The sequence below is a fragment of the Carcharhinus amblyrhynchos genome, chromosome X (assembly GCF_965287045.1).
Source record: "Carcharhinus amblyrhynchos chromosome X, sCarAmb.v2.hapA, whole genome shotgun sequence".
NCBI lineage: Eukaryota > Metazoa > Chordata > Chondrichthyes > Carcharhiniformes > Carcharhinidae > Carcharhinus > Carcharhinus amblyrhynchos.
The window spans coordinates 9,029,064-9,044,529 of record NC_137359.1 but is presented as its reverse complement, the minus strand read 5'-3'; the positions used below and the strand labels follow the sequence as shown (position 1 = coordinate 9,044,529).

At 45.9% G+C, this 15,466-nt stretch overlaps 1 protein-coding gene across 2 annotated transcripts in view; it reads left to right on the top strand.

The window, feature by feature from the left end:
• The first annotated feature begins 905 nt into the window (after positions 1-905).
• The window catches only part of LOC145361980 (SPRY domain-containing protein 3-like), a 247,029-nt gene continuing 232,468 nt past the window's right edge, over positions 906-15,466 (top strand). Inside the window, exon 1 of one of the 2 annotated variants that reach the window (XM_080217981.1) lies at positions 906-994. The gene's annotated coding sequence lies outside the window, so the exon portion shown is untranslated. Of the gene's footprint in view, positions 995-11,800; positions 11,899-15,466 lie in introns of those variants that run through there. The other variant, XM_080217980.1, reaches the window with a different exon arrangement.

Genomic DNA, 15,466 nt, shown 5'->3' with positions numbered 1-15,466 from the left:
AGAATCATTCTGACTGAAGAAAAGCTCAAGAAGCCAAGGTGCAGAAGGAAATCACCAGAGGAAAGTTCCAAAAATAAAAGAAAGGCTTGGAAGCTGAAGGCAGAAATTAAATTCCTCATTGCAGCAGAAGACTCTATTGAGTCCCATGTAACTCCAACTTCAGCATCCAGAGTGTGTAGAGACCTAGAAGGGGCAAGGTGAAAATTTGAAATTTCTGGATAATACAAATTATGAAAAAAGGTAAATACTGCAGTGGACAGAAATTGCCGTTAAAATCACAGTGCGAGAAACTTGATCCCCGAGTTGACTCAGCCTCTGGTATAAAGAAGACAAATAATGAAAGATGAATTAGGATTGAGTAGGCAGCTTTAAACCCAGTTTAAATCCAGTAACAACCAGAATTCAAAATGCAAGAATGCTGTTGGTTTGTCCCATTGTATCAGAAAACCCTCATTGGTCAGACCAGACAAACCCTCAGATGGTTACCACTTGAGTAGATGACAGTCAAGAGAGAAACTAACAACAAACAGAGCCTCAACCTTTGGAGAGAGAAACTGTGAGTCTACAGAAAGAGACACTGCAATACCCAGCATGCTGGAACTGAGTATTAGTCATCCATTGTTGACAGCATGCCACACAGCCAAACAGGAGCCAGCTTATAGCCAGTCACACCCTCACAACAGGAAGAGCTATCTTTAATCCTAGCATACATCATAGTGAGCCGTGTAAAGGAAAAAGGGAAAAAATATGCTCCCAGATACTCTGTGGTAAATATTGGATACTGAGCAAAACATGCTGTATATGCTTTTTTTGATCACAAATTAGCTGAAGGTTCAGAGCTGAAGGTGAAATCCTTTCCTATTAATAAGTCTCTCAGGCTGCTGCCAGGGAGCTCTTATGGCCACGTGTCTAGTCAATGGCACCCTGCTCTTGCGGGTAACTTGAGATCGCTGCAACTCTGGCTTGCTTCATTAATGTGGAACTGCACATAATGGTGAGTTTACTAAAAGGGTATCTGTCACTTCCCTTATGATTGTGAGATTCCGCTAAGGTCCCCAGCGGAGCACTGGAAGGTTCGACTGGCAAAACAATTCAGTGCAATGGCAAAGCAACTGGCACTCAATGTCCTCCCAGTCCATGCGATGTGAGCTCCTCACAAAGTGGCAGATATATGTGACTGCATCCCCAGTCTGCAGCACTGAGTTCAGCTCATCTCCTTGCATGAGCTACATCTTTTGTAGAACCCTGGTCATGCCAAATGCTCCCCAGAAGCATTTGGGTCTTCCTGGGGCCTTGCTGGCTCTTGTTTCTCAATGTGACAGTCTTCCCTGAAAACTGCCAACTGGCAATGGGCCCATCTTCTCATTCAGATCATAGTTATTAACAAGGTCATGCGGCCTGCAGCAGCCTGCATTCCCCTCTGTGTAAGTGTGAGTGGATACAATTGAACAATCGATGGTAGTTTCCCATGAATGGCCTCCCTCTGTCTCCAAGGCAGAAATCCAGTCTCTAGCCCTTGACGTGTCCTCAGTGTGTACCTGCCAGCTCCAGGCCATCCCTTGCAGGCTGATTCCAGCCTGGGTAGATCATTGGCAGAGCATCCCCCTCAGATGTGACTGCGCATTCATAACGAGAGTTCAGGTTAGGCTGAATAGACCCAAGCACACTAACATTTGGATATGGGACCAGCTTCCAATCTTACCCTATCACCCACCAAGTTCCTCCTCCATACTCACCACCTCCCAATTCCTATTCCACCTGTCCCGATCCAGTGTCCCCGTTACCCTTATCATGTGGATATTCCTGAGGTCCCCGCTGAACTCTTCAACATTGCTGTCTCTGTGCCATTTGTCAACCTGACTCCTCCCCTTTGCATCACATGCACATTTACTTTTTCGGACACCCTGCCCCCACAATGAGGCCATTCAATGCCCCCAACCCCCTACTCCTTATACACCTGACTGTGCAGCCAAATTCCCCTCCAATTTGATTTTCAGGTTTGCTGACAACACCACCGTAGTGGGTTGGATCTCAAACAATGACGAGACAGAATACAGGAATGAGATAAAGAATCTGGTGAACTGGTGCAGTGACAATAATCTCCCCCTCAATGTCAACAAAACAAAGAAGATTGTCATCGAGTTCAGGAAGCATAAAGGAGAACATGCTGCTATCTACATCAATGGGGATGAAGTGAAAAGAGTCGAGAGCTTCACATTTTTAGGTGTCCAGATCACCTACAACCTGTCCTGGACCCCATGCCGACACTATGGTTAAGAAAATTCACCAACGCCTCCACTTTCTCAGAAGAAGGAAGTACTGAAGGAAGGTGGCGGATATTCAAGGAATGTTTGTCTGGAGCTCTGCACGACAATGTTCCGATGAGACAAGGAGGTTTTGGTAGGTCGCGGGAACCGTGGTGCACGAAGGCTGTGGTGAACCTAGTCAGGAGGAAAAGGAAGGTGTACAAAAGGTTCAGGGAGCTAGGAGATGGTAAGGATCTTGAGGAGTATAAGGATTGTAGAAAGGAGCTTAAAAGGGAAATGAGGAGAGCCAGAAGGGGTCATGAGAAGGCCTTGGCGGGTAAGATTAAGGAGAATCCCAAGGTCTTCTATAAATATGTGAAAGGTAAAAGGATGAGAAGAGAAGGGATAGGACCTATAAAAGGTGAAGGGGGAAAGGTCTGTGTGGAACCAGAAGAAATGGCAGAGGTGCTTAATGAGTACTTTGCCTCAGTATTCACGGTGGAAACTGATCTGGGAGATTTTGCTACAGATTTGCAGCAGATGGAAAAGATTGAGTATGTGGATATTAAGGAAGAGGACGTGTTAGAACTTTTGAATTCTATCAAGATAGATAAGTCGCCGGGACCAGATGGGATGTACCCCAGGTTACTGTGGGAGGTGAGGGAGATGATTGCAGAGCCCCGGCGATGATCTTTGCGTCGTCAGTGGAGACGGGAGAGGTTCCGGAAGATTGGAGGATTGCGGATGTAGTTCCTATTTTCAAGAAAGGGAACAGAGATAGCCCGGGAAATTACCGACCGGTGAGCCTGACCTCAGTGTTTGGTAAGCTGATGGAGAGGCTTCCGAGGGACAAGATTTACGAGCATTTGGAGAGGTTTGGCATGATCAGAAATAGTCAGCATGGTTTTGTCAAGGGCAGGTCGTGCCTTACGAGCCTAGTTGAGTTCTTCGAAAATGTGACCGAACACATTGACGAAGGAAGTGCAGTGGACGTGGTGTATTTGGACTTCAGCAAGGCGTTTGATAAGGTCCCCCATGCAAGACTTCTTGAGAAGGTGAGAGGGCATGGGATCCAAGGGGCTGTGGCCTTGTGGATCCAGAACTGGCTTGCCTGCAGAAGGCAGAGAGTGGTTGTGGATGGGTCTTTTTCTGCATGGAGGTCAGTCACCAGTGGAGTGCCCCAGGGATCTGTTCTAGGACCTTTGCTGTTTGTCATTTTCATAAATGACCTAGATGAGGAAGTGGAGGGATGGGTTAGTAAGTTCGCCGATGACACGAAGGTCGGTGGTGTTGTGGATGGTCTGGAAGGATGTCAGAAGTTGTAGCAGGACATAAATAGGATGCAGGACTGGGCAGAGAAGTGGCAGATGGACTTCAACGCGGATAAATATGTAGTCGTCCATTTTGGCAGGACCAACGGGATGAACGAGTACACTATCAAGGGCAGGAGTCTTAGTAGTGTTGAAGAGCAGAAGGATCTTGGGGTCCGGGTCCACAGGGCTCTTAAATCGACCTCGCAGGTGGAGGATGTGGTCAAGAAGGCGTATGGTGTTCTGGCCTTCATTAATCGAGGGATTGAGTTTAGGAGTCGGGAGGTAATGCTGCAACTTTATAAGACCCTTGTCAGGCCTCACTTGGAGTACTGTGCGCAGTTCTGGTCGCCTCACTATAGGAAGGACGTAGAAGCTATTGAGAGGGTACAGAGGAGATTTACAAGGATGTTGCCTGGATTGGGAGGCATGCCTTATGAAGATAGGTTGAAGGAGCTGGGACTCTTCTCCCTGGAGAGACGAAGGTTGAGAGGCGACCTGATAGAGGTTTATAAAATGTTGAGAGGAATAGACAGGGTGGATTCTCAGAGGCTATTTCCCCGGGTTGAAATGGTTGCTACGAGAGGACACAGATTTAAGGTGCGGGGAGGCAAGTACAGAAGTGATGTTAGGGGTAAGTTTTTCACTCAGAGGGTGGTGAGTGAATGGAATCAGCTGCCGTCAGTGGTGGTGGAGGCGAACTCGCTGGGGTCTTTTAAAAGACTTCTGGATGAGTATATGGGATTTAGTGGGATTGGGGGTTATAGATAGGTCTATGGATTGGTAGGTGTTGATGTGATCGGCGCAACTCGTGGGCCGAAGGGCCTGTTTGTGTTCTATGTAAGACTAAGGATTTGGTATGTCAGCCATGACTCTCACCAACTTTTACAAATGCCCCATAGAAAACAGGTTGTATCACAGTTTGGTATGGCTCCTGCTCTTCCTAAGACTGCAAGAAACTATAAATAGTCATGAATGTAGCCCAATCCATCACGCAAACCAACCTCTCATCCATTGACCCTGTCTACACTTCCCACTGCCCTGGCAAAGCAGCCAGCATAATTAAGGACCCCATGCACCCGGACATTCTCTCTTCCACCTTCTTCCTTTGGGAAAAAGATACAAAAGTCTGAGGACACGTACCAAATGACTCAAGAGAAGCTTCTTCTCTGCTGCTGTCAGACTTTTGAAGGGACTTTCCTCACATTAAGTTGATCTTTCTCTACACCCTAGCTATGAATGTAACACTACATTCTGCACTCCCTTGTTTCCTTCTCTGTGAATGGTATGTTTTGTCTGTAGAGCACGCAAGAAACAATATTTTTCACTGTATCCCAATACATGTGATAATAATTAATCTAATCAAATCAAATGACTTTCCAGCTACCACCATAGACGATACAAATGGCTCCCTTTATCTTCCAAAACCCTGATCTGAATCCCCTTTGTTGACTGACCGCTTGCTACACACCATTCTATGCATGACTGTCACTGCCAGAATGGGCCTTCTTCTGCCCAAGACTGGGACCAAGACATGGGGGTGATGTAAAGCTCTCAAATGTGGCTTGTTCAGCACTCGGGCAATCTCCAAAATATGCTCTGACAGCATAGTCTCAGCCCCAGGACAGTCTCTGAACCTTCCCCACAATCTTTTCACTTATTCCCTCAGTCTTTCACCATGCCACTCTGTCTCACCTCTCCCTCACCTCCACCACCCCAGTGCTGTCTGATGGGATTTTCCATCCTCACTTGCACCAAAACTGGAAAATCCTGCCCTAGTTCAACAGATCTTTGCATGGTCTGCCCCTCGCCTGCTATAATCCCCATGGCGGGCGGGACAGGAAAATTCCCTCCTCCGTCTCAACCTGCTACCCCACCCCCAGTCAAAGAACAAAGAAAAGTACAGCACAGGAACAGGCCCTTTGGCCTGTGCCGATCATGATGCCCTAGCTAAACTAAAAAAAAACCCTTCTGCCCTTGGTCCTTTTCCCTCTATTTCCTCCTTGTTCATGTACCCATCCAGATGTCTCTTGAATGTTGCTAATGTGCCTGTTTCCACCACCTCCTCTGGCAGCACGTTCCAGGCTCCCACCACTCTCTGCGTGAAAAACCTCCCCTGCACATCTTCCCTAAGCTTTCTCCCTCTCACCTTGAAGCTGTGCCCCCCAGTGTAATTAACATTATCACGCTGGGAAAAAGCCTCTGACTATCCATCCTGCCTATGCCTCTCATAATCTTGTAGACCTCTGTCAGGTCACCCCTCAGCCTCCATGAAAACAATCCTAGTTTATTCAACCTCTCCTCATAGCCAACACCCTCGAGACCAGGCAACATACTGGTGAACCTTCTTTACATTCCCTCCAAAGCTTCCACATCCTTCTGGTAGTGTGGTGACCAGAACTGCACGCAGTATTCCAAATGTGGCCTAACCAAGGTTATATAGCTGCAACGTGATTTCCCAACTCTTGTACTCAAAGCCCCAGCTGATGAAGGCAAGCATGCACTACGCCTTCCTAATCACTTTGGCCACCTGTGTTGCCACTTCAGGGAATTGTGGATCTGCACGCCCAGATCCCTCTGTACATTAATGTTCCTAAGGGTTCTGCCATTCACAGCAGAATTCACACCTAAATTTGATCCTCCAAAATCACCTCACAATTAGAACGTAGAAAAACTACAGCACAAACAGGCCCTTCGGCCCACAAGTTGCACTGAACGTATCCCTACTACTAAGCTTACCTATAACCCTCTATCTTATTAAGTCCCATGTACTCATCCAAAAGTCTCTTAAAAGACCCTATCGAATCCGCCTCCACCATCACCGCCAGCATCTGATTCCACGCACCCACCATCCCCCGAGTGAAAAACCTACCCCTGACACCTCTTTTATATCCACTCCCCAGCACCCTAAGCCTGTGTCCTCCTGTGGCAGCCATTTCAGCCCTGGGAAAAAGTCTCTGAGAATCCACTCGATCAATACCTCCCAACATCCTATACACCTCCACCAGGTCACCTCTCATCCCTTGTCTCTCTAAGGAGAAAAGACCGAACTCTCTCAACCTATCCTCATAAGGCATGCCACCCAATCCAGGCAACATCCCTGCAAATCTCCTGTGCACCCTCTCAATGGCTTCCAATCCCTCCTGCAATGAGGCAATCAGAACTGAGCACAGTACTCCAAGTGGGGTCTGACCAGGGTCCCATACAACTGCAGCATTACCTCCCGACTCCCAAACTCAATTCCTCGATCGATGAAGGCCCGTACACCACACGCCCTCCTAACCACACCCCCCACCCGCAAAACTGATTTGAGTCCTATGAACCCGGACCCCAAGATCCCTCTGATCTTCCACACTGCCAAGAGTCTTACCCCTAATATTATATTCTGTCATCCCATTTGACCTGCCAAAATGAACCACCACACACCTATCCGGGTCAAAGTCCATCTGCTACCTCTCCGCCCAGTCTTACATCCTATCTACGTCTCGCTGCAACCTCTGACATCCCTCCAAACCATCCACAACACCTCCAACCCCTGTGCCATCGGCAAACCCATCAACCCATCCCTCCACTTCCTCGTCCAGGTCATTTATAAAAATCACAAAGAGCAAGGGTCTCAGAACAGATCCCTGGGGCACTCCACCGGTGACTGACCTCCATGCAGGAAAAGACCCATCTACAACCACTCCCTGCCCTCTGCGGGCAAGCCAGTTCCGGATCCACAAAGCAACATCCCCTTGGATCCCATGGCCCCCCACCCTCTCAATAAGTTTTGCGTGGTGGACCTTATCGAACACCCCGCTAAAGTCCATGTAAACAACATCTACCGCTCTTCCTTCGTCAATGTGTTTAGTCACATCTTCAAAAAACTCAACCAGGCTCATAAGGCACGATCTGTCTTTGACAAAGTTGTCCGGATTAAACTCCATCTGCCATTTCTGTGCCCAGTTCTCCAATCTATCTATATCCTGTTGTATTCTCTGACAATCCCCAGCACTATCAGCAACTCCACCAATGTAGGTATCATCTGAAAACTTATTAATAAGACCACCCAATTTTCCTATATATATATTTTTTTATTTTATATATATATATATTATTTATATATATATTTTTTATTTATATATATTTTATATTTTTAGTTTTATATATATTTTATATATATATTTTATTTTTATATATATATTTTATATAACCACAGAGGTTCCCGCACTGATCCCTGCAGAACACCACCACCTACAGATCTACATTCTGAAAAACACCCTTCCACAGCTACTCTCTGTCTTCTATGACAGAGTCAGTTCTGTATCCATCTAGCCAGCCCACCCCAAATCCCATGTAATTTTAGTTTTTGCGCCAGTCTGCCATGTAGGATCTTGTCAAACACCTTACTAAAGTCCATATAAACTACGTTCCCAGCCCTTGCCTCAATTTTCTTTGTCACCTCTTCAACAAACTGAATCAAGTTGGTGAGACATGACCTTTCCCGTACAAAACCATGCTGCTTGTCACTAACTAGTCCATTTTCTTCCAAATGTGCAGATATCCTGTCCCTCAGTATCTTCTCCAAAACCTTCCTATCACTGACGTCAGGCTCACTGGCCTATGATTTCCTGGATTATCCCTGCTTCCTTTCTTAAACAGAAGAACAATATTGGCTATTCTCCAATCCTCTAGAACCTTGCCTGTTGTCAAAGAGGATGTGAAGATATGTTAAACCCCAGCTATTTCTTCTCTTGCCTCCTACAGTAACCTGGGATAGATCCTATCTGGTGCCGGGAATTGTCTACCTTAGTGCAATTTAGGATACTCAACACTTTTTCCTTTGATATTTTGATATTATCTAGAGTGTTTACACACCCATTCCTGACCTCAACATCCGTCATGTCCTACTCCTTGGTGAATACTGATACAAAGTACTCATTACGGATCTCACTCACTTCCTGCAGTTCCATGCATAACCTCCCTTCATTGTTATTGAGTGTCCTACTCTTTCTCTTGCTACCCTGTTGCTCCTAACATATGCATAAAAAGCCTTGGAATTCTACTTGACCATGTTTGCTAAAGACATTTCATGGCCCCTTTTAGCCTCCAAATTCCCCGTTGAAGTTCCTTTCTACTTTCTCTTTACTTCTCAACGGCTTTATCTGTTTTTAGATGTCTTGACCTATTGTATGCTTCCTTTTTCGTTAGCTTACAATTTCCCTTGTAATCCATGGTTCCCAAATCCTACCATTTCTATCATTTATTTTTGCGGGGATGTGCCTGTCCTGCACTTCAATCAACTGGCCTTTAAAAGTCTCCCACATGCCTGATGTGGATTTGCCCTCAAATAGCCGCTCCCAATCCACATTCCCCAGTTCCTGTCTAATTTGGCTGTAATTGGCCCTCGCCCTATTAAGTACCCACACCCGAGGGCCACACTTGTCCTTATCCATGACTGCTCGATCTTATGGAATTATGGTCGCTAACCCAAAATGCTCCTCCACTGAAACATTGATCACCTGGCCTGGCTCATTCCCCAATACCAAGTCTAGTACAGCTTTCTCCCTGGTTGGATTGTCAACATACTGTGTCAAAAATCCCTCCTGCACACTTCTAACAAATTAGTCTCCATTCGAGCCTCTGGCTGTATGGGAGTCCTAGTCAATATGGGAGAAGTTAAAGTCCCCACCACTATCCTGCTTTTTTGCTCTTCTGTCTCCTGCAGGCTGTTGGGAGGTCTATATTACACTCCCAACATTGTGATTTCACCCTTCCTATTCCTGAGCTCCACCCATAATGCCTCACTACAAGATCCGTCCAATGTCTCCTCTCTCAAAACAGCTGTGATCTGCCCCCTAATCAGTAATTCCCCCACCCCTTTTGTTTCCCTTCTGTCCCATCTAAAACAACAATATCCCAAGATGTTACACCACCAGTCCTGTCCCTCCTTTAACCATGTCTCCATAATTGCAATAATATAATTCCTTCAGTAATCCAGGCTCTCAGTTCATCTGTCTTACCTGTTACACTTCTTGCATTGAAGCAAACGTACTCTAGACCTCCAGTCCTGCTGAGCCCTGCGGCTTTCTGCTGCCTGCTTTTATTCTGAGCTATGTTTTCCCCAGTCTCTACACTTACTGGCCTGTTGTTCCGGTTCTCACCCTACTGCTGCACTAGTTTAAACCTTCCCGAATAGCACGAGCAAATCTCCTGCCCAGGATATTGATGCCCCTCCAGTTCAGATGCAACCCATCCTTCTTGTACAGGTCCCACCTTCCCCAGAAGACATCCCAGTGATCCATATAGCTAAATCCCTCCCTGCCACACCAGCTCTTTAGCCATGTGTTCAACTGTACTATCTCTCTGTTTCAAACCTCACTAGCATGTGGCATAGGAGTAATCCTGAGATTCGTGCCCTAGAGATCCTGCTTTTTAGCTCCCGAGCTAACTCATTGAACTGTCTTTGCAGGACCTCTTCCTGTCTATATCATTTGTACCAATGTGGACAATGACATTGGCCTTTTAACCCTCCTGTTTCAGGATGTCCTGTACCCGCTTAAAAACATCCAGAACCCTGGTACCAGGGAGGCAACATACCATCCTAGAGTCTTGTCTGCGGCCACAAAAATGCCTGTCTGTGCCCCAGACTATTGAATCTTCTGCTATCACTCGCTTTGACTTTGTGTGATCCTGCTGTCCAGCAGAATCAGTTGTGGTGCCAGTCCTGTCCCTGTCTCACCCCTCTCCTACTCTACCCACAGCCTTGTCTCCATCTTGCCCCTCCTCTCCCCTGTCCCCACTCTTATTTCTGTCTCACCCTTATCCTTTTCCCTCGACTATTGTGGCTTTTTTTATTTTAGCCAATTTGGTATGCATTCAGTGGTGTCCCCTGACTTATCCTGAAGTTTCAATGTTATACACTATCAAAGGGCTTTGAAATTCCAAGTATCTGAGTCTATTGTATTATCCTTGATGTACTCTTTTCATTACCTAAGCAAATAAATCTATCAGGTTAATGAAGCATTCCTTTTGGGATCCACGTATGTTAAAATGATATGTTTCTGTCTTCTATCACTTGTTTTCATGTAGATTCCAGTATCTTTCCTATCACTGATGTTAAACTGACTGCTGCCTCGTTGTCAGGTTTTGTTAAGCTGGTCTTTCTCTATACCCAAGCTGTGACTGTAACATTACATTCTACACCCTCTCCTTTCCTTCTCCTCTATTCTGTATGAACGGTATAAATCATAGGCTCATAGAATGCCTACAGTGCAGAAGGAGGCCATTTGGCCCATCAAGCCTACAACGACAACAGTCCCCCCCAGGCCCCATCCCCGTAACCTCAGTGCTATTTCCCCCTAACACTAAGAGGTAATTTAGTGCGGCCAATCCACCTAACCTACACACCTTTGGACTGTGGGAGGAAACGCACGCAGATACGGGGAGAACATGCAGATTCCACACAGACAGTAACCGGAGGCTGGGAATCAAACCTGGGTCCCTGGCGCTGTGAGACAGCAGTGCTTACCACTGTGTTGCCACGCTGCTCCCACCCAACCCCCACTGTGCTGACCCCACACTGTACCATGCTGCCACCCCACTGTTACTTGTTTATTTTGTTTGTCTAGTGTGAGGAATAATACGTTTCACTGTATCCCACTACATACGTTGCTGTGGTGTTAATGTAAGCTTACTTGTGACACTAATAATTAAACTTAAACATGTGACAATATTAAATAAGATCGAATCTCTTTCTGTAGAAGAGGATGCACATTAACTGTGTGCCAGGCACCCTCTCCATTGGAAGATGTGGGAGGGTAAAGAAGGTTTGGACTCACTGTTGGTCATTGATGCAGTGCCAGATGTGAACACCTGTCTCCACTGATGATGTGGAGATGCCGGCATTGGACTGGGGTAAACACAGTAAAAAGTGTCACAACACCAGGTTAAAGTCCAACAGGTTTATTTGGTGGGTTTGCTGCCAACTAAATCTGTTGGACTTTAACCTAATCTTGTGACACTGCTTACCGCGACCACTCATTGACAGACTCGCGCCGTCCCGTCACCATGGAGCTGCACGCCCCAGCTGCGTGCGCAGCCTGCACGCGCTGCCATCCACAGCCGCACAACGCCAGTAACGGAATCCCCGCCCTCTCTGCACCCTGATTGGTCCCTTTCCGAGCTCATGCTCCGCCCTCTGGTTGGTAACGCGGGGTCTGATTGGTCGCGAGTGGCTGTCACTCAGACCGCCACTGGCGACGGTGTTTCCGCTTCCGGCAGTCAGCTCCGGGCGGCCCGGCTGAGAGAGGCTGTGGCAGCAGCTTCAGGGTAAAAACACCCCGGCAGCATAGCACAAGGTAGGCTGAGCCGTCAACATGTCCGCGGGGTCACCTTAATCTCAGGTCATTAGTGAGTCGGCATGAGACAGCTTTCCTAGTGTCAAATCCCAGCAGCACATCTTCAACTCAGCAACTGTCACCAAGCCTGAACCCGGGGCAAACAGGCCACCTCACCTCCTGCCTGACAACCTGCAAATCCCAGTGGGGAGTGGGCTCCCTGTCTGGCGCCGGTGGGGAGTGGGCTCCCTGTCTGGCGCCAGTGGGGGTGAGGAGGGGACCATGGAATGACCTTGGGCTAGGTTTTCAGGTTTTGGGGCAAGCAAGGCTGGGAAATCCCACCCATATTGTTGCAGTTACAGATAGGGTGTAGAGAAAGATTAGCTTAATGTAAGGTTCGTCCATTCAAATGTCTGTGCCAAGTCTTTAACAGATTCAAATAGAGCATTATTGCAGAGTTTATAAGAAACACCTTTAAAAGCATAGAATTAGTGGGTATGCTGGGGACAGATTGCAAGACCTCGCCAACTCCTCCATTCTGAATCTTTTTGAGATGGACACAATGTGAACTGCTTTCTGAGCCCAGCCAGAGAGTTGGAGATACAATCAGCTGAGAGCTCAGTTTCTCCCACAGCACACTATCTGATCTGACTTTGAGCCAGATGGATCAATAAGGTTTTGCAGCAATTGCTGCTGACAAGTCAGTCTTGCTCTTGATTTATATTTTGAGATAATTGATTTGAGCCTAATGACTGAAAATGCCTGGGGCAGTCATACTTCCAAATGGTGCACTCAGCTAGAGTACTTATTATTCTCTGCAGTTTTGTTGCGAGTCAAAGGTTGAGCTTGAGCCTTGATTCAGGACAACATACTTTCACGGTTGAGAGTGTTGAAATGTTGGAAGATGCTGTCTTTCAAACGAGGTGCTGTCTGTCAGTTTCAGTGCTTCAAATGTTTAAAAAAAATCCTTATGACGTTAGTTGAATGGCGGCAGGGAGATCTTGGCCAACATCCATTTCTTGGTGGGCACCATTCATTTGCCATGTGAAAATTAATTGCTAAATTTAAATGGATGTATTGATTGCAAAGTGCTTTTCAGAACTCAAGGGCATGAGAAGGTGCTATGTAAATACAATGTTGAAGACATATCTCATCACTGTAAACGAAAGCTTTGTTTGGAAAATGACTTGGATGATGGGAGCGAAGGCATGGTAACCAAATTTGCAGATGATACAAAACTGTAGGTGGCAAAGAATGTTGTAAGGAGGCCATAAGGAGGTTGCTGATGGATATCGTTAGGTTGTGAGTGGGCAAAGACATGGCAACTGGAATATAATGTGGGAAAATGTGAAGTTGATCACTTTGGCAGGAAGAATAAAACAAAGTATTACTTAAACAGAAAATGACTGCCAAATTCCAAGGTGCAGAGGGATCTAGGTGTTCTAGTTCATGGGTCACAAAGTATGCAGGCACAGCAAGTAATTAAAGCTAATGGAACGCTATCCCTCATTACGAGAAGAATTGAACATGAAAGCATGTTATGCTTCAGTTACACAGGACGTTGCTGCGACCATATCTTAAATACAATATGTAGTTTGCTCTCCTTATTTAAGGAAGGAGGTAATTGTGTGAGAGGTGATTAAGAGGAGGATTACGAGATTGATCAACTCTGATGAAGGGCCATCTTGACTGAACATCGGCTCTGTTCTCCCTCCACAGACGCTGTCAGACCTGCTGAGATTTTCTAGCAGTTTCTATTTTTGTTTCAGATTCTAGCATCTGCAGTATTTTGCTAGAAAAATGCTTGGAATTAATGGGTTGTCTTATGAGGAAAGGTTCGGCAGATTGGGCTTGTTTCCACTGGAGTTTGGAAGAGTGAGGGGTGACTTGATTTGAAGTGTAAAACACCCTGAATGGTCTTAACAAGGTGTGTGTAGAAAGGATGTTTCCTCTTGTGGGTGAATCTAGAACTAGGGGCCACAGTTTTAAAATTAGGGTTCACGCTTTTAGGACAGAGTTGAGAAGCTTTTCTCTGAGGAACACTCTGCCTCAGAAGGTGGTGGAGGCAGGATCACTCAATATTGTTAACCTTTGATTCCCTTGTCTCCAGCTTATCGGGAGTAGATGGGGAACATGGAACTCAATGCAAACAGATCAGCTATCATCATTTTGAATGGCAGAGCAAGCTTGAGGGGCCAAATGACTTACTTCTGCTCCTGTTTTGTACGTTTGTAAAATTTGGTGGTAGGAGCCCTGAATTTGGTGGCAGCGAAAGTGCCTAAAACAACACTTCCGAGTTTATCCTTTATATGCATGCAAACAGCCTCTGGCAGCACTGCCCATGATGTGGAGATGCCAGCTTTGGACTGGGGTAAACACAGTAAGAAGTCTCACAACACCAGGTTAAAGTCCAACAGGTTTATTTGGTAGGAAACACTGGCTTTGAGCTCTGCCCCATTGTCAGGTGAGTGGGGAGTTCTGATCACATTCAGTTTACAGAATACTGATTAGCTGTAAAAACTCACATTCTAATCAAGTCTTAAAGGTACAGACAATGTGAGTGGAGATAGTGTTAAGCATGGGTTAAAGAAATGTCTTGTCTCCAGACAGGACAGTAAGTGAGATGTTGCAGCCCAGGCAAGTCATGGGGGTTACAGATAGTGTGATATGAACCCAAGATCCTGGTTGAGACCGTCCTCGTGTGCGGAACTTGGCTATCAATCTCTGCTCAGTGACTCTGCGCTGTCGTGTGTCGTGAAGGCAGCCTTGGAGAATGCTTACCCAAAGATCAGAGGCCGATTGCCTGTTACCATTGTATTTTTGGTTGTGGGCAGATTGCTTCAAACACCACTGCTAGCTCACAGCACGCTTACAAGACTAGGCAGTACGTGTAGTTCCTGTTCAAAGATGCTTCATTTCCCTCACAGCATACTCGAATGAGATCTACTGCCTGTTGCTGATGAGACAGAGTTATGTCTTCCAGTCACTGTCAATGCCAAAAGACTATCATGCTGCTCAGAAGCCTCAGTTTAAGCTGTTCCATCGTTGTCTACTCAAGTGTTTGAATTGGTTTACACTTTGATAGTCTCACTGCTGAGGGGAGCAGCTGAATGTCCTATGATTCTGTGTTGATTTAACACTGCTGTGTTATCGTTAGGGAATCCGTATCTTAACTTTGAATCAGGAATTGGGTTTTTGGAGAATTTGTCGAGAATGCTTGCATGAATTTCAAATGTTTATATTCTTGCTAATTGGTCAGTTCATATATAGGGTTGGTAATTGCACTGATTGTATTTGCTGCGTCTGTTTGTTTCTATTTATTAATTAACCCGTATATTACTTGTTTAATATATTTTCAAGATATTAGCACGCTAACAATGGGAATCTTCCAACAATGGGATGGATAAGGAACAAGAGATATATTCCCAATAGCTTAAAACTAAATTAGAATGTGAAAAGGAGACATATGATAGATTGAGGGTCAAAATGCTAAACGAAATCATGAGAAATAAAGTGGAAAGGTTGTAGGCAATAGAGAGTATTGGTATTTATAGTAGTATCCTTCACAACCTCGGAGGATCTGAAAATG